Source organism: Galleria mellonella, unplaced genomic scaffold, assembly GCF_026898425.1.
Source record: "Galleria mellonella isolate WM207_F2 unplaced genomic scaffold, CSIRO_AGI_GalMel_v1 utg146, whole genome shotgun sequence".
Classification (NCBI taxonomy): Eukaryota; Metazoa; Arthropoda; class Insecta; order Lepidoptera; family Pyralidae; genus Galleria; species Galleria mellonella.
In genome coordinates this window covers 7,190,430-7,217,749 of record NW_026441999.1, presented here as the reverse complement: position 1 = coordinate 7,217,749, position 27,320 = coordinate 7,190,430, and the positions used below count along the sequence as shown (strand labels likewise).

Genomic DNA, 27,320 nt, shown 5'->3' with positions numbered 1-27,320 from the left:
TACCAGTGATGATAGATAAAGATGAATACAGGTCAGTCAGCCCATCGTGATTAATACACCGGGTATTAAATATGGTGATTGCCAGAGGGAACCGCGTGGACGTTGACCTGGTAGGTTGTATTGCTGGCAAGTGGGTAATCAATTCCCATTACTTATTTATGCCTAACTTTGTCAACCGTGAACCAATTTTTATTTCATTATATTATATTGCAAATTGTGAATGTTTTTAATTGATTATGATTTAAAAATTTATTATTCATTGTGGTGTCTCTCAGAGACAACAGTATTTTTACATTTAAACATGTACCTATACATCTTACATTATATAATCTATACGCATAATATAAACACAGTTTCGATGCGACATAAACAAATCACTACCTATCTCGTTCTTTCAATATACACGCGTCCCTTACCCACACCGTGTTTACAATTTCCTCAAGCGAACTCCAGTTGCATTCTCCGGTTGCGCGCGCGCACTCGCGCATCTGTCATCGATCTGTAAGATCTATAGATCATTTTTCTCGTGTTACGTGCTCGTGTTGTGATATAATAGCGTCGACCAAGAACTATTGTGACTGCATATACGTACAACAATGTGCCCTTTGTGTGTTGCATTTATGAATTTTTAATTGTTTTATTACGGTTTGTTGATGGTTTCTTTGGCGTTATTTATACGTAACTACTGCTATTAATGTGTAGCTTTTTTAATTAATTAACTGAACCAAACTTTAGTTTGTCTAAACAGTAATATAATTTTTCTATTATTTTTTATTACTAATATAGTAAAATTGTGATTAAAGCTATGTCTGTATTATGGGATATATTAAGTCCTTACCTTAGTCTTCTTGTTCTTACTATCCATTGACCGAAAACATTGTATGAGGAGTCTTAATTATTTAATTGTATGGTATGTCAGTCATTTTTATAGCTGTTATGAAGGTAGTAATTAGTGATGGGTACAATATCTATATGTATATTGGCCTAATGACGAATATATTACATCTTGGTTATTTATTTATTCTTTATCTATACTTATAATAAATCTGTAGAGAGGTCAATTCTGTACATGAAATATATTTCCAAGATCGATACTGATGCCAATAATGCAATCAGTAAAATTTTTGTCTGTATGTTCGTTATAGAAACAAAAACTATTCGACGGTTTTTAACGAAACTTGGTACAATTATTCTTCATACTCCTGGGCAGGTTATAGTATACTTTTCATCACGCTCATGTAAATAGGCGACGGTTACCACTTCCCATCAGGTGGGCTGTTAACTTGTTTGCCATTTTAAGTTATAACATGTAAACACAACTATTTCACAGAGATACACAAGTATTTTGTATATACAGAGTCTTTTGTACGAAGTCTCTTTCTGGTGGCTGAGTTTTAGATATTAATACCTAGGAACAACAAGTTTAAATTGTACGAAGTCTCTCATTAAGTTCCCTGTCCCCATCTCTAGGGTAGCGAAAGGGTTACGTGGAAGTAATAAGACTTGGATGGAATAATTTAATAAATTAAACAAGGGTCGAGTTACAATGTAGTAGATGTATATCAGATTTACAGCAGTTTTTCGCCTTTGTTTTCGGCTAGGATTGTCCAGACGTGTTGGCGATTCTTCAGACGTCTTTTTGAAGGTGCGATTTTTGTTTATTAACAATCGACTTCAAAAAGAAGGATGTTCTTTCACAATTCTTTTATTGTATTTTTTTATACGTTTATTATTCATAATTCCTTATAATTACGTCATTTATAAAAATTTTGGAAAATTCTTTTTTTTATCTAAACTTTTAAATTAGTCCCACAGAAATTTTATCAAAATCGGTTGACTAGTTTAGTTTTTATATCAAAATAACTTGTTTTGTTACAATTTAAGGTTTTTTTTTTTTTATTTTATTTGTGGTACAGTATTTTAAATTATTCGAACTTTCTAATAAATTCACCTTAGAAGAAAATGCTCAGATCATCTGAAACACTTAGAGCCGAGTCAGTTCAGAAACGTTAATTTCCTAAATCGAATCAAACATCATTTACGGAAAACAAGCTAAACCAACCAACCTACCACTGCGCCACGGAGGTCATTAGTTTATTTCTTTCAAATTTTTAAACACTCGACAATTTTACTATTACTTATATGTGTCCATGTGTAATCCATTAAGTGTAGGTTATGCATTTAGCACACCTGCAATGCCGTAGGTGTTGTGGGTGACCATGGGCGGCGGTTGTCACTTACCATCAGGTGAGCCGCATGCTCGTTTGCCCCCTGTGTTGTAAAAAAAAAGTGTTGTTTGTGTGGCCTCGGCATAGAATGGGCCACCATTTTCTTCCCCGTGAATTCCAAAAGAAGTGACTAAGGAAACTTAATGGTCGGGGAATGTACAGCAGCGTTCGTCTTACAACATCACCAAAAGCTATTATTGTTAGTTTATGAATGGTGAAATGAAGTGTGAATAAATAAAAAGAGTTTTTTTTTTTATGTGTAACAATGGAACGGTAACCCTATCCGTGCTATTGGTATACACCAGCGGGGCACCAGTAAAGGATGATAGGTGAGGATAAAGCAGGCCAGTTAACCCATCGTGACGAATTCAACAAGAATTGTTCACGATGGTTTCAAGGGGGAACCACGAGGAGGTCGACCTGATAGGGCATATTGCTAGCAATGGGGCTGTCAAACTCCATTGCTAATAATCCCTTCCTCCCCCCCCCCCCCCCCCCCCCCCCCAAATAAAAAGAGTAAAAAAATCCAATATTGTCTACTATCAAAAGTGCTGTCGCTAATTCTACTCGGTAAGGAGGAAAGGGATTGTTAGTAATGAGGTCTAACTGCCCCATTGCTTGCAATACACCCTATCAGGTCGACCTCAATGTGGTTCACCCTAGAAATCATCGTGGCTACTTCTAGTGAGATTTGTGACGATGGGCTAACTGACCTGCCTTCGTCCTCACTTATCATTCCTCACTGGTGCCCTATCGGTATACGCAGGCGGGATTGCCATTTCATTATTAGAAACCTACTCAGTTTATATACAACTTGATGGAAGAGAACTCTTACAGAGTTAAGCTCGTCTGTTGTACATCTCTATTTAATATAAATGATATGTTTGTAATTTTTTGTGTACAATAAAGAATAAATTAATTAATTTTGTTAATTAATATTATAACATTAGTAAACAAAACGAGATAAGAAGTTTCCTTTATTGTTTAAATATGGGTTTATGAGGTCACTACAGATATGCCAGTAACTATATTCCTGTGATTGTCACCGTTTTTATATTATGTTTATTTTCCGTGTATTTATGGAGATAGAATATGATCTACGCCCAATCTTTTGTCTCTCTCTCTCTCTCTCTCTCTCTCTCTCTCTCGCTTTCATAAAAATATAAGGGTTCACTTATACTTTACTGATAAATTGACGTATTCGATTTTTTTATTGCATAAAAATGGAATGGCAATCACGCCTGTGCCATCGCTATACGCTTTCAGGGCACCAGTGAGGGTTGATAGGTGAGGATGAAGTCGGATCATTTGGCCCATTGTGATATATCAGGAATTTACCATGATGTTTAAGGAGCAAGGCAGTAATAATTAGTTATGATTGTTAGCACCCGCGGTTCTCCATAGAAACTATCATGCTATATTTCAGGTGTATTCGTCGCGATGGGTTCTTGACCTGTCTTTTTATCCTCACCTATTATCCCTCACTGGTACCCCACTATCGTATACCGTTAACGCAGGCGGTAAATGGTAACCATTTCATTATCATCCTTTAAACCAGGGGTACCCAAACTTATTTTGTCTACTGCCCACTTTGAGAATAAATTATTTTTTTAGCACCCCCATTTTTTCACCTACTTAAAACCTACTATTACTTCAAGATCAACAAATCACCCCCCAAGCCTCTACACAACGCCCTTTTTGGTCTCTTACCGCCCCCACTTTAGGCCTGCAGCGCCTACAAGAGGACGTCATCGCCCACTTTGGGAATGACTGCTTTAAACCATGGTTTGTAGCAGAGCCCCCATCGTGCGGAGGTGAACGTCGACCAGATAAAGTAAATTAGTAACGGTGGGGCTGGTAAAACCGATTATAACCAATTTCTTTACCCCGAATGAATTCCAACTAGTTCAGTGTAGGTTTGAATAACATTCCAGCCACGTAATAGTAATCAGTGTGAGACGATTGCCTGGCCCTTGAACTTGGATACCCTGTGTTAAGAGGAACCGGGCAATGATGACCGGGAGGTAATGAACTGGTCGTTATCTGTCCACTGCTAAACCTCCCCCATAGGCTGTCATCAAAAACGGCGCTGTTTCTTATGACAGTTTACCATTAGGATTTTGTTCGTAGTAGCCACGCTTGGCAAGCGGGTTAGCAATCCCAGTTTTGGTGATGTTTTAGGAGGGACGCTCCTGCCCATCCCTTGACCTAAACTTCCCTTAATCACCGATTACGACATCCACGGGGAAGGAAGGGGTGCCCCATTTTATGCCAAGACCATATAATAACGGACATCTGCTTGATTATTTTTTATCATACCGCGTCCAAGCTATCAATTGGCTTAAATTGGGCGAGGAACTCATACGTAGCGTTGCAGTAATAATAAAACTCGTTTATTGCGGACCGAATATAAACAGAATGTGTCTTAAAACAGCTCTATAATTTTCTCTAATACAATTTATTCATGTATTTTCACTGCGGTTTTCGTCGTATATTCATTTTGTTACGATAGAAGCCGTTGTTTTTCATATTTATTTATTTATTTAAAGGAACACCAACAGCATATTGCATTATAACACATATAACAAACATTAAATACAATACACTATTAATGCACATGCCTTTCTTTGTGTGGTAAAATCCTACATGTAACTATATAGTAATTTTTTGCTGCAGCACACGCTTAGTGATAGCCATGTTGGCAACAACAAATATGAAGTTTGTTTTCTATTGTTAATAAGTGTAATACTTTTTACGAATACGAATCTCGGGTATGACAGAAGAAGCATGAAAGTAAGATAAATGCTGTAGAGATGAGAGCTTTGAGAAGTATGTGTGGTATTACATTAAAAGATAGAGTGAGAAACAGTATGATTAGAGAGAAGTGTGGACTAAAAGACGATATAGTGACAAAAATCGAAAAAGGAATGTTGCGTTGGTTTAGCCATTTGGAGGGGATGGATGAAAGAAGATTTACGAAAGAGATTTATCGAGCAAGAATGAATGGAGATGTCGGTAGGGGCCGCCCTAGACGGACGTATGTCGACCAAATAGGTGATGTGCTGAAGAAGGGCCAAATTAAAAGTACCCGTAACCGGCGAGCGTGTATGAAAAGATTGATGAATGTGGATGAAACGAAAGAGGTTTGTTTGAATCGAAGCATTTGGCGTTCTGTTGTTTCTGCCTACCCTAATGGGAGACAGGCGTGACAGATATGTATGTATGTATTTTTTTTTATCGGCAATAAATGTTTTCATTTTTTCTTCTTCTTTCTCAATATCTGTTTGTAGACACACGATTTTTACGTGTCTACGAAACTGTACGCCTGTCGGCATTTTTACTCCAATTACAAGAGGGAGACTTTGTACGAAAGTCGTTTGCTTGAGCTCCTCTGTTCCATTCGTGTTTCTACCGTGAAGCAGTTCTTTTTGCATGGCTGTGTTTCGATTTGAAAGGTGAGATATAGCAGTGAATTTACCTGATAACTAATAGTTAATATACCTGTTATTGGGCCAATATATGTATAGATATTGTCACTACAATATATAGGTTTTGCTATATATTATATTACCAACTTCTATTCATAACTAAGAATGACCACGTTGCAGTTATATGTTAATTTTCAAAAACAATTGAACTTGTTTCAATGTTTCTAATTGATTATTTAAAAAGTAAGCAGAGCATTTTTTACTATTACTACTACTTTTTTTTATACAACTTAGAATAACAAACAAGCTGGCGGCCCACCTGATGGAAAGTGGTAACCGTCGCCTATAGACATGAGCAGTACTATGGACATAACAGAGTATTCTGTTTCGTCCATGATACCACCCATGCGTTGCCATTCCTGAGGACTCAGGTGTTATTCCTCTGTACCCTGTAAATTGACGCCATATCCCACCCTTCAAACTTGCGAACTTAAACGTTAATCAAATTGACCGTGTGGTCCCGGCATAGAATAGACCACCCCTTTCTTTCCTAAGGGTGCCATAAGAAACGAGTACGGGACGGCGAGAGATGGGCATTAGCGTCCCTCTTAAAACATCTCCAAAGTCTAAAACTGCAGTTGCTAATCCTCTTGCTAAGATCACCTTTTGTACTTCTGTATATGTGTAATATATATATTTTTTTGGTGTAAAGAATACTTTAAATGGTGCAATAAAGAGTAAATAAATAAATAAAATAGGCTTATTTTTTTATCCCTGATCAGTGAACATGTCTCGTTCATGCGAAGAAGTCGCAGATAAAAGTTAGTAACTAAATTAAAACAAACTAATCTTAGAATTGACCAAGGAGTCAAGACAAATTGCTTGGCCAGTGATTTTTTTTTGTTAGTTACCCAACCGTAAATGTTAACCAACATCTAACTGTATTTTGACGTAAAAAATCCCCTGTCACGATGTTCATTCACGCTAATCTCCTACACCGCTTGATCAATTTTAATGTATTTTTTTTTTAATATTTATAGTTTTCTCAAACTAGCGATTTTTCTAACGAGTAAAAATGCAGTGGTAACTCTGTCTCTGCGCTAAAAGTATACGCTGGCAGGACACCAGTGAGGAATGATAGGTGAGAATGAAGCAGGTCAGTTAGCCCATCGTGTTGAATGCACCTGGGATTCAGTACGATGGTTTCCAAGGGGACTACGTGGAGGTAGACGTTACAGGGTATATTAATTTATTCTTTATTGTACACAAAAAATTACAAATATATAATATATATTAAATAAAGATGTACAACAGGCGAACTTAACTCTGTAAGACAAAATATTCGCTCACATTATTTTTACAAAAGTCGATTGCTTGGGTACCTCTGTCCCAGTCGTGTTTCTACCGTGAAGCAGTTGTGTTTGCATGGCTGTGTTTCGGTTTGAAGGGTGGTATATGGCGTGAATTTACTGGATACAGAGGAATAACACCTGAGTCCTGGAATGGCAACGCATGGGGGGGTATCATGGGCGAAACAGTATACTCTGTTATGTCCATGGTACTGCTCATCTCTATAGGCGACGGTTACCACTTTCCATCAGGTGGGCCGTCAGCTTGTTTGCCCTTCTAAGTTGTATATAAGATATATATACACATAAAATATATTGAAAAAATGTACCACGTAGATGGCGGTAGAGGGCACACGTTTGCCGAGTCAAGATATATTAGACCTATAAACCGATTTGTGGTTGAGTTGACACGGTGACCCAGCTGATGCATCACGGCGCTAATACGCGTGGGTACCGAGCACACAATACCACGTAATTAATACTTCCCACGGCCGGTGGTCGCATTTCTCCGCCATGTTTCTTGGTGTGTTAAAATAACATTTGTAAACCTATCTCCACTGTGCTGTCCCATGGCTATTGGCGGTGGTTACCGTTCTCCATGGGCAGTTAGTTTCTCATACCAAATTGTGTAATTTATATATTTTTTTTGTTAGCGGGGCTTTAATGTGAAAGCAGGTCAGTCGGTCCATCGTGACGTATTCACCAAGATTAAACCACTATGGCTTCCAGGGAGAACCCTGTGGACATCGACCTGACAGGTTTTTTTTAAATGGATGATAATGGAATGGTAACCGCCTGCACTAACGATATATGTTTTTTTTTTATGGGTGATAATGGAATGGTAACCCCACCCATGCTATCGGTATACACCGGCGGGGCACCAGTGAAGGATGATAGGTGAGGATGAAGCAAGTCAGTTAGCCCATCGTGACGAATTCAATAAGAATTGTTCACGATGGTTTCCAGGGGGAACCACGTGGAGGTCGACCTGATAGGGTATATTGCTAACAATAGGGCTGTTAATCTCCATTGCTAATAATCTCTTTCCCCCCTAACGATATATGTTGACAGAGCAATAGTGAGAATTGATAAATGAAGATGAAAAGGCAGGGCAGTTAAGACATTGTGATAAATTCATTTGAAATTAAGCATGATGGTTTCCAGTGGGAACAGCGAGGAGGTAGACTTGATTGGATTTTGGGGGGAAGGGATTGTTAGTAATAAGGAGGTTAGTTCTCATTGCTATTAATATACCCTAACAGGTCGACCTCCTCGCGGTTCCCCCTGGAAACCATCATGACTAATTTATCGTTGAATTTGTCACGTTAGCTCATCTAACTGACCTGCCTTTTTATTCTTACCTATTATCATTCACTGGTGCTTCGCCAGCATATAACCTAAGCGTAGGCGGGGTTACCATTCCATTATTACCCATAAAAAAAATCTTTGTTACTTTTGGTGCTGGCGGGGGTTATCATTTCATCAGCAATTTAAAAAATCCCCATTACTAATTACTCCTTCTACCCCATGCGGATTGTTTTTTTAAGGTGAGGATGAAAAGGTAGGTCAGTTACCCCATCGTGACGAATTCCACTAGAATTAATCACGATGGTTTCCAGGAGAAACCGCATAGAGGTCGACCCGACAGGGTGTATTGCTAGCAATAGGTCAATTAGTCCCCATTACTAACAATCCTTTTCCTCCCCATAAAGGTTGGTTGATGAGCCGTTAGGTGTTAAGAGATAATAAACATATTTTTATATATTAGTAATAAATGTATCCCACCAATTTATTTTATGCAAGCAAACCCACGAATAACAGCTATCTTCGATATAAATAAATGAAACTGGTATTTGTGGTCAATTGACCGCAGATATATCCGAGTGTCAGGAAAACAACTGAATATAATGTAGTGGTGTGGTGATTGACAGTTATCAATACTAAAAATAGATATAAACAAACATACAAGTTCATACATGCAGTAGATAGATAGACACTCTTTATTGTTCCTCTAAAAAAATATAGTAGTAAACTTATTATAGATAGAAACAATTACAAGAAATAATCACAGTGAGAAAACAATGGGCGGCCTTATCGCTTAAACCGATCTCTTCCAGGCAACCTTTGGATGGAGAGGAGTATTTATAAACAGTTGGATCGGAGGCACGATGAAAATTGAATGTGGAAAGGGCTTTCAGGTTGCAAAAAAGAGCAATTAGAACTATCGCTCGGATTCCGCAGTGACAGTCTTGCAGGACTTTTTTCACAAAATGTAGCATTCTTACTGTACCCAGTTTATATATATTGATTGTAGTTACAGACTGTGTTAGAAGAGAGACTATGAGAGAAGAGAGAAATATACGCATGATTTCTAGACGAAAAGATGTTGCATATGATGTCCAACCAAGACTAAATATAATAAAACATGGCGCAAAATTTCAAGCGGTTAAATTGTATAATAAATTACCCACTGCATTAAAAACTATTAAAGATTGGAGAATTTTGAAAATAAAACTTTATGCTCTTTTGTTGGAATGGTGCATCTAATCAATTGATGAATTTTAAAATGCTCTTTTAATATTTCATGCCTTACTAATGACATTTGTAAATTGATTGTAATGTTATTTTTGATAATTATTTATTGGTTATTTTGTTTCTTCATATTTTTTTTTGTTTTGTTATATTTTATGATATTTCTTGTTGTTATTTTTTATGATATTTCTTGTCACTTGTAAAAGTATTCAACACAATTCAGTATTGTAGCGAATAAAAATAAATTGAAAAAATGGATAAATTCTGTTAATTTTAAATAATAATTTTTAATTATTAATAGAATTATAATAAAAATGAAAGTTGTTATGGTTGGATTTGTAAATTTTCAAAGAGGGGTTCCAATTGATACCAATTAAAATATTGATTCGTCCGAGTGGTCCCGGCATAGAATCGACCACCCCTTCCATTCCCTTGGATGTTGTAACAGGTAGATAGGGGAACTTAATGGGCAGCAGCGTCTCTTTTAAAACATCTCCAAAGCCTAACAGCAGTCAAAACACCAAGAGGGAATGGTCACCCCACTTGCGCTATCGGGATACGCTGACCGCAAGAGGGGTTTCAACAATGGCCAGTAAAGGTTGATGGTGAAGACATTGATTACGGTATTTTAAATGTAAGCATACTTATGTTTTACCATAAGTGATGCATGTAAAAATAAAATTATTCTCTGACTACCCCTGGAATTAGGGTGAGATAGGTCCATGATAAACTAATCTAAACTACTAGGTGTTTAAATGAAATCAAACCATATCGCGTTTTAAAAATTAACAACGCCATCTATGCAACCGGTTTGGTACTACACGACGCGGTATGCACTCCAAATATCACCACGGTTAGTATTCGACTTTATTTATAGTATTAGCTGACCCGTTAATACTATTTTGACCTTCACCGCCACCTACCGAGTACATTTTTTTTATCAGGTTATAAGATCTCTGAAATCGTTACGGTAATTTGAATATTTACCGCTAATTTCAACACTTCCAACGAATAAGTAGTCAAAGTTACCATTTTAGAAAGATTAACGTTCAAACCGTGTTACTTAACCATTACAGTATCGGGTCTTAACCTCCGCCCACCCTTGCTATGTTTGTTTATGTGGGTAGTGTATTAAGAGCTATTCATATTACAACGAGCGGAATTCTTCGGTGCAATGAGTGAAATCTTACTAATATTAATCGCTTGATTTAGACGTAATTCTATAATAGTGTATATTGTATTAACAGAAATGGTATTTTTTGTCACAATACACACGGGCGAAGCTGCTGAAAGCGCGCTAGTGGACAATAATTCTTAATATGACGTCAATAGAGTTGCGTCTATTCATCAGTTTACGTAGAATCTTGCATTCGTCTAAAGTCGTTGCAGAATAATCGTAGATAATAAGTTTCTGATTTTGTACAGGATTTTTTTTTATTATCACGAAAATACAGTTACAGACATTATGTTACATTGACATTTAGAAACTACGTAGGTTTGTATGAATACTAAATACATTTAAACTAAAATCATGCAAGAAGTATCGTTTTTATTCACATTTGATGTTGCTAAGTTGATTTGATGTTGTATTGCTATGGCACACTCACAAACGAAAATTGTATTTAGCTTTATGTATTTTTTTTTATCATTCATGTTATCTCGCTTTTTTTTTTGTATATGTATATTGTAATTTGTGTGCTGTAAGTAAGTAATGCAAATAAATTATCTATCTATCTATCTATCTAATAGTTATATTATCCCGTACGTCGGTGAGTAGTTTAAAGCTATGTCTAAAATTAAAATTTCAATTGTATATTATATCAAAATTCTTTATTCTGAGTGCTAATAAGAACTGGAGTTCTAATAGATTTAAATTAATATTATCCGAATATATTTAAAAATTTTCACGTTTGTACTCGCAATGTTCGACCGTACACCGCCGGTTGTAATATGAACAGAGCTTTATTAAAAAAATGAAATATTTTAAAACGTGGAAAGTAAACAGAGCGCGCGTTGGCGGACTAATTGGACGGTCACCTCTATATGGGTTTGATCGGTTTTCGAAAATTTTTATGTATGTACAAAATTTAATTTCGACAACCATTTATTGCAAGCCATTTTTATTTTATGATGGATAATAAATTATATTTTTGTATACAGGCATTAAAGTTGTGAGCGTCTAACTAGAGATTTTTATGGGATGAAAGTGTGTTCAACACTTTCATCTCATCGTGATGAATACACCTGAAATTCAGCACGGTAGTTACCAGTGGGGACCACGTGGAGGTCGACCTGACACGGTAATATACCTTTGCTAGCAAAACTGGTAATCCGCATTACTAACAACCCCCCCCCCCCTCCTCAAGACAGGTTAGTTTGTGCATTGTGACGAATTCATTAGGATTTAATCACGATTATTTCCAGGCATTACAATCTCTTCACCCTCAGGAGTCTTGTTAAATATTATATTGACATAAAATGCACATTCTTGTAATATTCAATTGCAGTTTTACCCATTTGCATTTTTATTGTAGTTTGTTAAGAGAGGGACTGGCTGAAGACCAGCGCTGTGCAGCTGTACACATTGCGCTGGGACACTCACAGCATCAGCTGTTTCTTTTGCCTAGTATGAAACACTTCTTATATATAATATTACTGTATTTTTTTGCCAATAAATATTTTCTATTCTATTCTTGCGATGCGAGCGCTAACGAAAACGTGTCTATCGTTTAGATTCGTATGCCAATTGTCTAGTGAGTATTGACCTTGGTACAGTGACTTCGTAAGTCCGTACTATTGAACCCAGCCCGAATGGACCGTGGCTAATCCGCTATGGAAACTTAGTAGCGATGGGCACCAGTTTGTGGTTTAATTCACAAGATAACGGCCTTGTTGTGCAGAGGAACGATGAAAATAAAGAAAAATATTGATTTATATGCTTTTGTATATTAATTTATACTATATAGATATATTTTTCATTTAAGAGTTTCCTCTTGTCGGTGCAATTAATTCATGCATCTTCTTCCAGCCAGTTCAATCCCAGGCCATATCCTTGACCTCCCTATACGACACGACACCTAGTGTTTCTTTTATCTGTCCCATGTAGTTATTCCTCGGTCTTCCCCTTCCTCTTTTGCCTTCTGTATATTTTTATTTTATTTATTTTTTTACTTATTTGGCACACATAACAGAAGTTTACAAAAGTGTATAGATATTTTAGTAGATATTAGGTTACAATAAAAATGTACACAGACGGACTTATCCCTTAAAGGGATTTCTTCCAGTCAACCCTGAGAACTCGAAAGGAGACAGTGTTTATAGGGTTTGTATATAAAGCATAACATATATGGTGCAAAAATAATACGATAAATAATAAATTATTAGTAGTTATAAAGTTAGTTACAAAGAATACATAAATAAATTTATAAATATTTATTTGGCGCTTATCAATAACAATTACAAATAAAACATAAACAATTATAAACTTAAAGTAAAAGGAAATACAAAAATAAACTACATATAGGTATCTAATTGGAAATTATGGGGGGGAAAGGGATTGTTAGTAGTGGAGACTGAGAATCCCATTGCTAGCAATATACCCAACAGATCGACCTCTTCGCGGTTCCTCCTAAAAACTATTATGGTTAATTCTTGATGAATTCATCATGATGGGCTAATTGGCCTGTTTTCATTTTCATCAATCATCCTTCGCAGGCAGGGTTACCATTCCATTTTCACCCATAAAAAATTGGAAATTATACAACCAAAATGTGTGACCACCCAGCTAAGTGTTTAGGCATTCATACGTAATGCTTAGGCGTTAAATATGATTTTCTGTGGGACCAATGGTAGTGGTAGATGGCGCTACTGAGTAGACATATTAGTATTTCAATGTATCACCATCTTCTTATCCCAATTATTATTCGGCATCGGCGTAATATGGTTTTATCCATATAACTTGTACTAAAGGATTTGGCTTATAGTTTTACGAACGGCCGCCTGCCTGACGTTAACCCTCTTTGGGAGTTACTTATATCACTATTTGAATGTATATGTAACTATTATTAGTATAACAATAAAAATTTACACACATGTCTGTAGGTGTTTCATCATGGATACTCGGTAGTCGTACAAACGGGAACCCGGGATCCAACATAAGCGTCTCGAGGTACGTCGTGTGGTTTTTAGTGGGTACGAATCTCACACACCCCAGCTGCCCTCCCTCCGGCAGATGGGACGGTCTTGCTGAAGAGTTTCCACATGTTAAACAAAAAAAAAGGTGTTTCATCATGACAGCCTTTAACTGTCCACTGCTGAACATAAGCTTTCCCCTTGGCGTTTTGCTAGTAGTTGCCACGCTTAGAAGGCGGATTGGCAACTGCAGTTAAGTTTTAGGGATGTTTCAACAGGGACGTTGGTTTCCATCCCTCGTCCTCACTTAATCGCCTCTTACGACACCCACGGGAAAGGAAGTGGTGGCCTATTCTGTGCCGAGACCACACGGCCGTATGTGTTTAAAGTTAAAGTAAGTATTTGGGTTAGTTGACCTGTTAAGATGTTCAGTAATTAACAAAAATATTTCCATAACGTTAATTACTCACACACGTGTGTACAGTGTCTTGTCATTACTGCATACTAGGCTAACTACCATGCAGTAGTCATTCTGACACTATCTATATCCTTTGCTACCTTCCTTCGCAGCACTTTAGCATTGATAATCATATTTGTTTGTTTGCTTTAGTTACAAACGATTCTCAACAAACGGAGGTACTCGATTTGTCTGGTTTTTTTTTTTACGAGTCGTTTGTTTACGTATTTTTTTTTCTCGTATGTTCGGATTGACTTTAAAAAAAAAGAAGTTTTCCCAATTCGGTTGTATTTTTTTTATGTTTGTTACTTCATAACTTCGTAAATTGTAAACTGATTTTTTTATCTGAAAGGATATACTTAGGGATTGGTTCCATAGAAATTTAAACAAAATTTTTTAGTACTTTAATTTTTAGACCAAAATTTTGTCACCATTTAAGTCTTTTTGTTTTTAAACATAATCTTTAATTAATTTAGACAGGTAGTCTAAGACCTAAAAAAAATGGGATATAATATCATATCTTTCTAGAATACTGTAAGAGATCCCTTTATGGGATAAGTCCGCCATTGTATATTAAATCATTTATCAGTATTCAATGTGAATTATGTAAAGACTTTACAATACAATACTTTTTTTTTAATTTTTTTTTATACAACTTAGAATGGCAAACAAGCTGAAGGCCCACCTGATGGAAAGTGGTAACCGTCGCCTATAGACATGAGCAGTACCATGGACATAACATCTATTTCGGCCATGATACCCCCCATGCGTTGCCATTCCTGAGGACTCAGATGTTATTCCTCTGTACCCAGTAAATTCACGCCATATCCCATCCTTCAAACCGAAACACAGCCATGCACTGTTGATTCACGGTTGAAACATGAACGGGACAGAGGTACCCAAGCAATCGACTTTTGTACAAAGTCAAAGTAAAGTGTTTTAAAGTGAAGTCGTTTATAATATTAGTAAAAATCTTGTACCATACATCAAGTTCCGCGCGAGTGCGTTAAACAGAAGTCTTCGGTTACGCTACAGATGTTGCAAGAACTCGAGAACAATACCCACGTCCTTACGCCGATGTCACAAAACTCATTTTTGCTCAGCAATAAGTAAAACATACGGGCGTTTGTAATCTATTGTTAATCCCAGTAAGGTGCTATTCCGAACTCCTTTGTGAAACGACCAATGGCACGTTTTTAGATCAATCATAGGATGTCCATGGGATCTAATCGTTTGGTCATGCTTCTATCGACATACTTGACAAATAGCTCGTAAGTTAATGATACAAGTTGGTTTTACATTAAATATTATAATTCCCCATATCTGTAAAAAATATAACTATAACATAAGCCTCCCCCATTGGGGGTTTTGCAAGTAGTTGTCACGCTTGGCTAGCGGGTTGGCAACCGCAGTTATCTTGTCTCTGTATGCACGCCGATTTCAGAGGCTCTTGACTCTAATAACCCTAACTGCTAACAGGTAACCCTGCCTGCGCTACCGGTATACACTGGCTTACCAGTGAGTGATGATAGGGGAATTAAGCAGGTCAGCTGTAACGAATTTAACAATAACTCAGTTTTCAGGGGGAACCGCGTGGAGGTTGATCTTATAGGGTATATTGGTAGCAATGGGATTGCTAATCTCCATTACTAACAGTCCCTTCTTCCCCTTGACTCTCAATTTAAATATTTTCTTTTTAATTTTTAGTTAATTTTGAATAATTTTGATTAAATTATTTCTTTCTTACTTTCTTTTTTCAATGATCAGATAAACAGAGAATAATCATTTATCATTCTCGGTCTATCTGATTATTACAGTCTTTTCTATTTAACTCTATCGATTGCATAAAGAAGGGTGAAGAGCAGATTAAACAATTAAGAAAAGCATATTCCTAGTCATATAAAATACAGACGTATTGAGCACTTCCGTCTTTTAGAACTCGCTTATGAATCTTGTCTATCTATATCTACTAGTAATGGCCTAAGGGAGGGAGGAGAAGATGGGCGGTTAAAGTGGGTGCCGCAGGTGCCATGCGTCAATACAGGCTAGCATCAAGGAACAGAGCCGTCAAGAGCAATTGTCCTCTGGATGTCTCTCCCCTGATTGCTTTTTTTTTCATTGTCGAAGAGAGCTTTCAAAATATACCCAGAGAAACCAGGTAGACAATGACTGACCCGGCCAATGTCTAACAATTGAACCTAGGCCAGTAGGCCGATCATGTATCAGGTCGTGCGTCAACCCGTCCGCCGCCCATTACCAACTTCCTCAACTCCAAATTAACCTATCACGTGCCATCAAAGTTAATGGCTCGTTAAAATTTTATGACACCCGGTAATTTCTCTGAATACATTTCACGCCATCGAAAGTGGTCGCGCTTGGGAACACAGGTGCTTTCTTGGACGCGGTCTATTTAACTGAATATAGGTAATTGTCGTCTATTGATGTAACATAGGTGCAGTCACGCGTCGTCTCAATGTCACGTATTTTAACGAAGCAGATTTTTTTTTTAATGGATGATAATGGAGTGATTATCCCGCCTGAGCTATCGGTATACACTGGTGGGGCACTAGTGATGGAGGATAGGTGAGAATGAAAAAGCAGATCAGTTAGCCCATGGTGATGAATATGTCTAGAATTCAGTACGATGGTTTCCAAGGGGAACCGCGAAAAGGTCGACCTGATAGGGTATATTGCTAGTAATAGGGTTGTCACCATTTCTAGCAATCCATTTTCCCACCTAACGAAGCAGTTGCGAGGTATTGCACTTGCGGGGGAGACAGTGTTGATATAACAGTCGTGTCTTCTAAAATCGAATGATTATCATCATCATTTTAGCCATTATCTGTCCACTGATGAACATAGGCCTTGATTGCATGGTTCTAACATTGAATGCTAGGGGGGTAAGGTATTGTTAGTAATGGGGTCTAATAGAATCGCGGTTGATCCTGGAACTCATTGCGATTGCTTCTTATAATTTTCTAACTGACCTGCTTCATCCTCACCTATCATTCCTCACTGGTGCCCCGCCAGCGTATACCGGTAGCGCAGGCGGGGTTGTTTTTTACAATTTCCATTATTTATTTTATATTGTTATTCATATTGTTAATATCTTTAATAATTTAATTATATTTTAATGCTTGTCAAACACAAGGCATGCTGTGGTTGCCTATAAATGTAAGAACAGTGAGATCTGATCTGCCAGTGTATTGTATTAAAATTTAGCTTTATTGTAGCTGTATCTTATGTTGGTAATCCTATAAATAAATAAATTATCAGTCGTTGAAAAAATTGAATGCTTTTTGAATTTTTTTTTAATCACTAATTTGCTTAATAGAAGCAGCTGAGTTTCTTGATGATTCTTCGTTGTCATTTAAAAATCATATTCCATAAATTTATACGACAATAATTTTGATAAAAAATATGGTGCCAATGATGTCAAAACGACCTCGTAGATTTTGACACATGCCCCTTAGAGAAAGCTGTCCCTCTTTGTGACCGCACGCTCGGTTTCGGCTATTCTTTCCATTATGTACACTCTGTATATAAAGCATGCAAGGTACGCTCGTCTATATAGCATTTTATCAACTAATCAATCTAATGCATGTTAGGTCTGATTCTGAATGGCTTCATACAAATAAAGGGATGTAGAAAGAGACAGAAAGATTACCGACTCTCTGTCGAAACACAATTCGCCCCGGAGTCCCGACTCGCCCCTCTGAAAACACCCTAATGGTAAACAGTTTGAGATTCTTTTATGACTGAGTAAAGAAACAATGGTTTGTTAATCGACGCTAACAAAAGAGCAGTTTTAATTACATGTTTATTTGACTTAAAAAAATGGGCAGCGATTAGATAAAAGGGGTAATCAAAATCGGTTCAGAAATAGGATGTATTTTTAGTTGTAGCATCGAGCTGTTACATTGTAACTGCTGTAACAAAGGAACCGCTATATAAAATACGTATATAATATACGATGGCTTCCGGGGAGGGCCCACGTGGTGGTCGACCTGGTTGGGTATATTGCTAGCAATGGAGCTCTTAGTTTCCATTATTAATACGCCCCCGTGCACAAGTTCAATTTTTTTTTTATTTAATGGATGATAATGGAATGGTAACCCCGCCTGCGCTATCGGTAAACACTGGCGGGGCACCAGTGAAGGATGATAGGTGAGAATGATGAGGCAAGTCAGTTAGCCCATAGTGATGAGTACACTTGGAGTTCAGCACGATGGTTTCCAGGGGGGACTACGTAAAGGTCGACCTAGTACGGTATATTGCTAGCGATGGGGTCATTAGTTTTGCTAACAATCCCTTCCTCTCCTAACAATTGCCGATTATATTAGTATATAAACGCATCATTCTGGCAATCACCAATATTTTGTAAATAAATGATTATTATTATTATTATTATATATATATATTTGTTTTTCTTTCTCTTCTTCACATGGACGAAGGTTTACTCACCGACACGGGCCTTAACCAAGTGTAGGAGAGGTTTCAGAGTAGGAAGATGTAATAGTAGACGAGGTGAGGAATTTTCTAGTAATATGGCAGGTATTTAAGATAGTGGCCTTTTGTAGTAGGTATGTTTGATTAGTGTGGATATTTAGTGTTTGTAGGCTATTACTTAGAGTCTTTGGTATAATGCCGGTGGAAGATAGAACAATGGGTACAATATGTACTGTATGGGCTTGCCATTGTGTTTTCACTGCTATTGCAAGATCCTGGTACTTCGCAAGTTTATCTGAGATGGTAGTTTGGAGATTATGTGTGTTAGGGATAGCGATGTCTATGAGGTATATTGTGTTACTGTTTTTGTCATGAAGTGTGATATCCGGTCTATTGTAGTGTACCGTTTTGTCTGTAAGTATAGTCCTATCCCAGTAAAGCTTACACTTTTGATTGTCTAGAACAGTTTCAGGCTTGTATTTATAGTAAGGCTGTTTTTTTCTTATAAAATCATATTTGTAAGCGAGTTGTTGGTGAATTATTGAAGCTACTTGATCATGTCTATGTTTGTAGTCCGTTTGCACAATACTCTTACAGGATCCAGTTATATGCTGAATAGTTTCTGCTGCACTATTGCAGTGTCTGCATAAGTCGGTGGTCTGGTTCGGATCTTTTATAATATGTTTTTTGTAATTACGGGTGGCTATTACCTCATCTTGTATCGCAAGCATGAACCCTTCAGTCTCGGGAAACAGTTCGCCTCTCTTTAACCATTCGTTCGACTTATCTTTGTCGACGTGTGGATGGCAAAGGTTGGATCGGTGTCTTCCATGTAATGATTTTCCAGTCCATGTTGCGATTTTCTGTTCTAAATTAGTCAGTTGCTCGTTGGTTTGAGTTTGTCTGTCGCACAGGTTGAGTGGTGTGAGTTTTTTGTCTGTTTCTGTAACATATTTGTGGATTAATGACTGTTGAGATTTAGTGTGGAAGTATTGTCTAAGGGTAGCTATTTGTTTGTTATGTAGGTTTTGGATATCTATCACTCCTCTTCCTCCTTCATGTCGTGGCAGAAAGAGTCTTTGGATGGATGATTTAGGGTGATGTTTCCTATATTTAGTAAGGTGCGTGTTCACGGTGCGTTGTAGGTTTTTTAGGTCTGTTTGTGACCAATTTAATATACCAAAAGAGTAAGTGAGGATTGGGATAGCAAATGTATTAATAGCTTTTATAGTATTTTTTGAATTGAGTTCAGTTTTCAAAATTAAGTTAAGTCGATACTTGAATTTAGTTGTAAGATCATGTTTAGCTGCTTTTTGGTGAATTTGTCTAGATTGGTGAAATCCAAGATATTTGTATGTGCTAGCTTCATCCATCGGTTCGATCATTTCTCCAGTTTCAAGTGCATATCCGTTATTTTGAATTTTACCTTTATTAACTGATAGAATTTTGCATTTGTCAACACCGAACTGCATTTGGATATCTTTTGAGAATTCTTGTGTAATGTCAGCTAGAAGAAAGAGGTCTGTTTTTTTTGTGGCAAATAATTTAATATCGTCCATGTACATTAAATGTGAAATTGAACTATCATCATTATTTTTGTCTAGTTTGTATCCGAGATTACTGTTTATAAGTAGATTAGATAAAGGGTTTAGGGCAAGGCAGAACCACAAAGGGCTAAGAGCGTCGCCTTGGAAAATCCCTCGTTTGATATAAATTGGTTCAGTAGTTAATGATTGAGTATTATGGTTAATTTTTAGGGTTGTTTGCCAGTTTCTCATTGCAGTTTGTAAGAAGGATATGATTTTAGGGTTAATTTTATATATTTGAAGAATTCGAATTAGCCAGCTGTGAGGTACCGAGTCAAATGCTTTACGATAATCTATAAACATAGTGTGAATATCTTTTTTCTGTTTATATGCATTGTTCATAACAATAGCGTCTATAGTTAGTTGTTCTTTACATCCTTGGCTATTTTTCCTGCATCCTTTTTGCTGTTCCGTGAGGATCTTGTGTGTAGTTATGTGTTGATAAATTAATTCACTCAGACATGCCGTTAAGAGTTTGTAAATATTCTGGAGACAAGTAATTGGTCTATATTTAGCCGGGTTTTGTGCATCATTTTTATCTTTAGGCAGCATATAGGTGATTCCTTGTGTTACAAAAGCGGGTATACTGGTAGGTGAGTGTATGAATGAGTTTAAATGATTATGTATGTGTATATGAGTGGATGTAAACTTTTTATACCAATAATTATGTATATTGTCTGAACCAGGCGATTTCCAGTTATGAGCACGGTTGAGAACATGTAGAAATGTATCTATTGGTATTGAGTCGAAATTCATCATGGGGATATTTTCAGTAGTTTTATTAATTATATTAATCCATTCAGCGTTTTCATTGTGTTCAATAGGCTCTTCCCATATATTACTCCAGAATTCTCTAAGAGATTCAGTTAATAAGGGCTCAGTAGTTATTTGACTACCTTGTTGTGTTGTGGAAGTTAGGTTTCTATAAAAACTTTTTTCGTTATTGGTGAATTTCTGATTTTGTGTTTTTCGCGCTGTACATGTCATATATCGTTTAAGACGGCTGGAAACTGTGTTAAGTTTTTGTTTTAAGGTGTCTAAATAATGGTTTAATTGTGTGTTTGGGTTCTCATATTGTGCATGGATTAAATATTTGACCTTTATTTTCTCTACTGCTGTCATTACACTTTTGCTTCTATTACCTCTTATATAATGTGTTAACTGTGCTATATTTGTTCGTAGTTTTATGACTTTATCTTCTAATCTTTTTTGCCAAGATGGTTTTATATGTTTATTTCTATTATAGGTGTTACTTTCTTTAATTTTCGTTCCGTTACAACTTGCTGCAGTATATGCAGCGATGTAGATCAAACTATGCAATTTATTGAAATCTAAATCTTCTTTTAAATAGTCAGGTAAGATGTTTGTATTAATGAATGCTACAATCTTTGCAAGCTTTTTGGATGTTTTCTGTTTGGGTATATATGGTCTACTTGTTGGATCAGTATATTCAAATTTTTCAACAGCTGTTACAAATTGCTCCGTGATTCTCTTCTGTATATCTGGTTGTAGATTATTATTATCGATGGTAGATATTTGTTCAGTATGTGTGTGTGTAAGATGTGTGTTTGTTAACATTGTCTGTTCCTTTTCTATTCTGGGTATTTGTATGGTTTCGTAAGTGAGGTTTATATTTGGTTGGTTTTCAGGTGGAGTACTAATCTGGATTGTATGTGTGTAGGCTTCTACTTCCATTTTTATTTCTTGAATCCTATTTTGTGTTACCATATTGTTGTTCATTATTGCTCTTCTTTGATCTGATAATCTTTTTTCTGTTATATGTGACAGGTGTGGAAATCGCTTTATAAATTCACAGTGTAACTTTTTCTGATGTGCTGTCATATCAGTTTCATTATTTGTTACCTCAAAGTAAATACGTAAAATAGATTCATTTATTTCATTTGACCATCTCATTCGGCTTCCGGTTGACTGTGTTAATGTTAGGGTGGGCTCACTATTTGATGGAAAATCTTCAAGTATTGACGACACATTGGTCTTGATTTCATCAATTACAGATTGAGGTAATAATTTATTGTTTATGATTGCTCTGCGTTGATCACCTATTCTTTGTTTAGATGCATTCATTTCAGGGTATTTTTCAATGAATTTTCGGTGTAGTGTGTCTAGATAGTTTCGCGTATCTGTTTCCATTTTAGTTATAATAAGGTAGTTGCGCAATATAAATTCGTTCATATCTGGGCTCCATTTACGTCTTGCGCTAGTAATGCCAGAGATGGGTGCTAGATTATCGGCGCATGCCTCCTGCACAACATCAACTGACTCTGGCGATAAAGTGGATGATCGTGATGTGGATTGTATTTCAGATGGGTATGAAGATGAGTTAGGTGATGAAAAAAGGCTATTGATTGATGAAAGTGAATCAGATGATGGTGAATTTGGGTGAGAAATGTTTTCGGCTGTAGTATATTTATCGACGAGAGTCCGCCTGTTCAACTCTCCGTCGCCAATGGTTCGTATACTGTGGCATCCAGCATTGGCCCCAGATGCGCCCCGGCGACCCCCGGGTAGCGGCCGTAAATTATATTTCCTTTTATTATTTTCCATCATATATTAATTTGAGGGTTAAGGGTTGGGATCGTTAGTTTGAGGAGGGTAGTCTAGATGTTAAAGACTGTTAATCTGTGATTTTTACTAAAATTTGTGCTTAAGATGGTATAAGCTTATGTCCTGCACCATACTCCCCGTAAGCCCCCCCACCGCGCCAAGGTGATCCCCTGGGGGGGTTATTATTATTATTATTATCATTTCAGAACGGCTGCACATATTTGGATAATTCATTTGTATTTAGTAAAATTCAGCACGATGGTTTTCAAGGGGCTCCAAGGGGAGGTCTACCTGTTAGGATATATTGTTAGCAATGTGGCTGGTAATCCGCATTACTAACAACCCCCCCCCCCCCCTTAGTTACATTACAAAAGATAACAAGTTTTACATTTATATATTTATAATTTTAGTAAGGCTTAATAATGAATCAAAACACACAGCGAACAGTAAAGGACTATCTTTTTTAAAATCGGTCAAGGTAAAATTAATGGGATGATATCCTAATTGGCAGGGACAAAGCTGAAATCTTTCGTGTCAAACGACCTTCCTCTCAAGATATAAACGAAGTGGAAATTGCCCTTAAAATAGGATTAGGCTATAAATGATTGTATAATTAAGGGTCCGAGGACGAGACAGTCTTGCAATCGGCTCTTCACCAATTTTATTACAATATACTGGTGATTCGCTCCGGCTTCGCACGGGTAGATGAAAAGATGATTAGTATTTTATATTAGCTTTAATACGCACTAGTGGTCCGTCTCGGCTTCGCACGGGTGGTCATTTTTACAACATTTTAAAAAGTGGTTATTGTGACATAACGATAATAGTTGGACATATAGTATCGCGGAGTTTTTTGTAGTTATTGATATTTTCTTCAATATTGTAGAACATACTTTTGTTCCATCATAAATAGTTTCCACAGCGCACGCGACGAAAAACGTTTTATGGCATTTTTTTTACACCTTGAGTTACGTTACTAATGTTTTAGTAAGGATCCCTAATCGCCCATTGTTTTCTCATTGTGATTATTTCTTGTAATTATTTATATATATAATAAGTTTACTATTGTAATCTTTTGGAGGAAACAATAAAGAGTATCTATCTATCTTTTCTAGCAAAGCAAGCAAAGCAAATATAGCCTATGTTACTCAGGGTGAATATAGCTTTCTAATGGTGGAAGAATTTTTTGAAATCGGCAAACTAGTTTTTGAGTTTATTCATTACAAACATACACACAGAAATACAAATCTTTCCTCTTTATAATATTAGTGTATATATATATATATATATATATATATATATATATATATATATATATATATATATATATATATATATATATATATATATATATATGTCATGACGCTGAATTTGCACTTGTATGACATTTGCATACCCTGTTTGAGAACAATTGATTTGTATGTATTCGATTGGTACATATTCGGCTGGTACGATGTTTCGTACAAGTGTATGCATACAAACAATAGTTAACTAAGAGGAAATACCGTGACTTTGCCCGCGCTCGGTCTGATATATTCTGTACCTGTAATTGTTCTAGAAAAATCTTTAGTGAATTTCTAGTTGTCATAGAACCTGTGTTCGTAGTTCTTTACCGTCTGCATGGGTACTTCTGTCCCATTAATGTTTTCGACGAACAGTAAGGTTCACATGGCTGTATTTAAGTTTAGAAGAGAATGGATATGACAGTAAAAATACAAATATTACGTTATGTTCAGAAATAGTAAGGAGTGAGTAGTACTATGGGCGGGACAGTGTATTTTGTTAGCTTTGCTATGCACAAAAACACGAAATTGAGTGAGAAAATACGGAATTTCATTGTATGGTAGACCCCAGATTTGTTTTTAAATTATAAAAATAGGTTTCTTAACAATTATTCAATAGTTAATATATACCATATATTTTTAAAGTAATGTTTATGTATTATATGTGTATTTCTTATGTATGATATGTATGTATAATTATTTAAGTCTGTTACAATAATTGTCACATATTTTTTATACCACCACAGCTCTTCATACGCTTTCTGTTCTTACCTAATGGTTAGCTGGTAGAGAATGCCATTATGGCATTAAACTCACTTGTACAAAATTTTTTTATGTAATAAAGAATAAATAAATAAATATACATAGTTATATAGTGTTTATTAGGTTAAGATTCATTTTCGAATATCAATTTAAGGTGCAGGAAAACACTTCTTTACTGGAGTGGAAATATTTTCAACTAATTTTAATTCAATAAAATTGTTGCTTTTAAACCTACGATGGCAAGACATTGGTTATTAAATTACATATAAATATTGGATCTAGCCAGTGTTTGTTTCTATTATTGATATTATAAGTATATTAACTTAGCATTTAAAAGGTTAAAGCATAGCAGGTGTGCTGACAGCACACCTGCTATGCCTTTGTTGTTGTGGGTGATCATGGGCAGCGGTAGTCACTTACCATCAGGTGAGCCGTTTGCTCGTTTGCCCCCCTGTGTTGTAAAAAAAAAATATAGAACTGTACAAAAAAATCGAAGATCAAGGTCCAAAAGATCGATGTACGATTAAATCGAATCAAGATCGGAAACTCTACTCGTTAGGTGGCAGGAAGTGTCCAATCAGGCTGGCCCTCATTGGCCTACAATTAATCCCTCGGTGCACATCGTGCTTGCTGTTCACTGGGTGTACCGTTGGCCTTTTAATTTTATTTGGTTACTAAGTAATTGACGCCATATTTGTTTTGAGTGCTGTTTGCAAACCTCGAGTGCTGTTTTGAACGAATAAAACGCGCCGTCTTAACCACGACTTTTCGTATGTAAATAGTGTTCTTTTTAGAGTTCCGTACATCCAAAGTATGTAAATAGTGTTCTTTTTAGAGTAAAACGGAACCCTTATAGGATCACTTCGTTGTCCGTCCGTCCGTATGTCAAGACTCTTTTTCTTAGGAACGCGTGGAGGTCTTGAGTTGAAATTAATATCATATACTCAGGTCTACAATCTTTTTTAAGCAGCGAAAAAAGTCAAGCTTCTAAATCGACGCAATCAAAACATACGGCCGTTTACGTTCCATTTATATCGCATGTTTTGACCTACGCAAAGGGAATCAAGACCGGTATGGTATTTCCCGTTGAGCTAGAGTCATGAAATTTGGCAAGAAGCAATGTCATGTAGCACAAGTAAAGAAAAAAATCCGAAAACTGTAAATTTGTATTTATATCATAAAAAAATTGGTGATTTTGTACGGGACCCTCGTTTCGCGAGTCCGACTACTCTATACAAGGACCACTTGACTTCTTTATTTATATATTATGGAAACATTATTTTTTTTTCTTTTTTGTTTTCTGTCTGCCAAGAGTGGCTACTACTGGCAAATCCCTCTTATGGGGGGGGGGGGGTATGTTCAGCAGTGGACAGTTAATAACTCATATAATAATAATAATAAAAAAACTATAAATAAGTAGTAATTACATTAAGATAAATTACAGAAGCTATCGGTATTTTTTTTATCACCGCAGTAGTGAGACACACCGGCGGAAGTGTATGTTGTTGCAATGCAGATAAGCGCAGGCGCATGGCGTGTGGACGATAGTAAACTGTTAACCGAAGTCAAGTACAGAACGAAAGAATTGACAAACAAAAAAAAAAATCGACTACAGTTGTGACAAAATCGGTTATTTTGGTTTAAAGACTCATGCTTTACTATTCGACTTACGGGAAGTCGAGGGATGGGCAGCGGTGTTCGTCTGAAAACATTTCTAAAAGCCTAACTGCGGCTGACAAGCGTGGCAACTGCTGGCAAAACTTCCCTTATGGGCAAGGCTTATGTCCAGCAGTGGACAGTTAATGGCTAAAATGATAATAAAAAATTACGGGAAATCAACAATGATTTTCGACAAGTAAGATAAAATGATTAACAGAAAATGGTTCAAGTCAAATAGATGCGTAGGCTTTGATGATGTATCATCATTATTTTTCTTAGTATAACATAGTCCAAGAATCATGCTTCCTTATCTTACGTAACGGAAATCAATAATGATTGGTCACAGGAATGCACTGATTTGATGATTCATTATTAATAACATGTGTCATTAAGGTAGTATGTGTAAGTTATTATTTCAAAATATATAATTAATATGTTTAATTAAATGAAATATTTACTTAGTAGTGGTATTGATTTGTATCTTTGTCTCGGTCAAACGAACGAAATCAAGTGTAGACAAGCTGACAGCCCACCTTATGGAAAGTGGTAACCGTCGCCTATACACATGAGCAGTACCATGTGCATAACAGAGTATACTGTTTCACCCATGATACCCCCCATGCGTTGCCATTCCTGAGGACTCGTTGTGTGTGTTATTCCTCTGTACCCTGTAAATTCACGCCATATCCCACTCTTCAAACCGAAACACATCTACTTTGAAACATGAATGGGACAGAGGTACCCAAGCAAACGACTTTTGTACAAAGTCTGCCTCTGTTCGGAAAACTCGAAAAAGCCGTCTGACCAGTAGTAGTATGTTAATAGATCGATGTGGTAATAATTTATTCTGATATGTCAAATATATAATTTTATATTACATTACAGTCGTAG

General features: G+C 36.5%; 1 protein-coding gene across 4 annotated transcripts in view; it reads left to right on the top strand.

The window, feature by feature from the left end:
• The window catches only part of LOC113522184 (protein enabled), a 115,579-nt gene that overhangs the window by 44,403 nt on the left and 43,856 nt on the right, over positions 1 to 27,320 (top strand). Inside the window, exon 1 of one of the 4 annotated variants that reach the window (XM_052891894.1) lies at positions 148 to 645. The exons of 1 other annotated variant lie outside the window; for it this stretch is intronic. The gene's annotated coding sequence lies outside the window, so the exon portion shown is untranslated. Of the gene's footprint in view, positions 1 to 147; positions 646 to 27,320 lie in introns of those variants that run through there. 2 more of the 4 variants (XM_052891893.1, XM_052891892.1) reach the window with 2 other exon arrangements.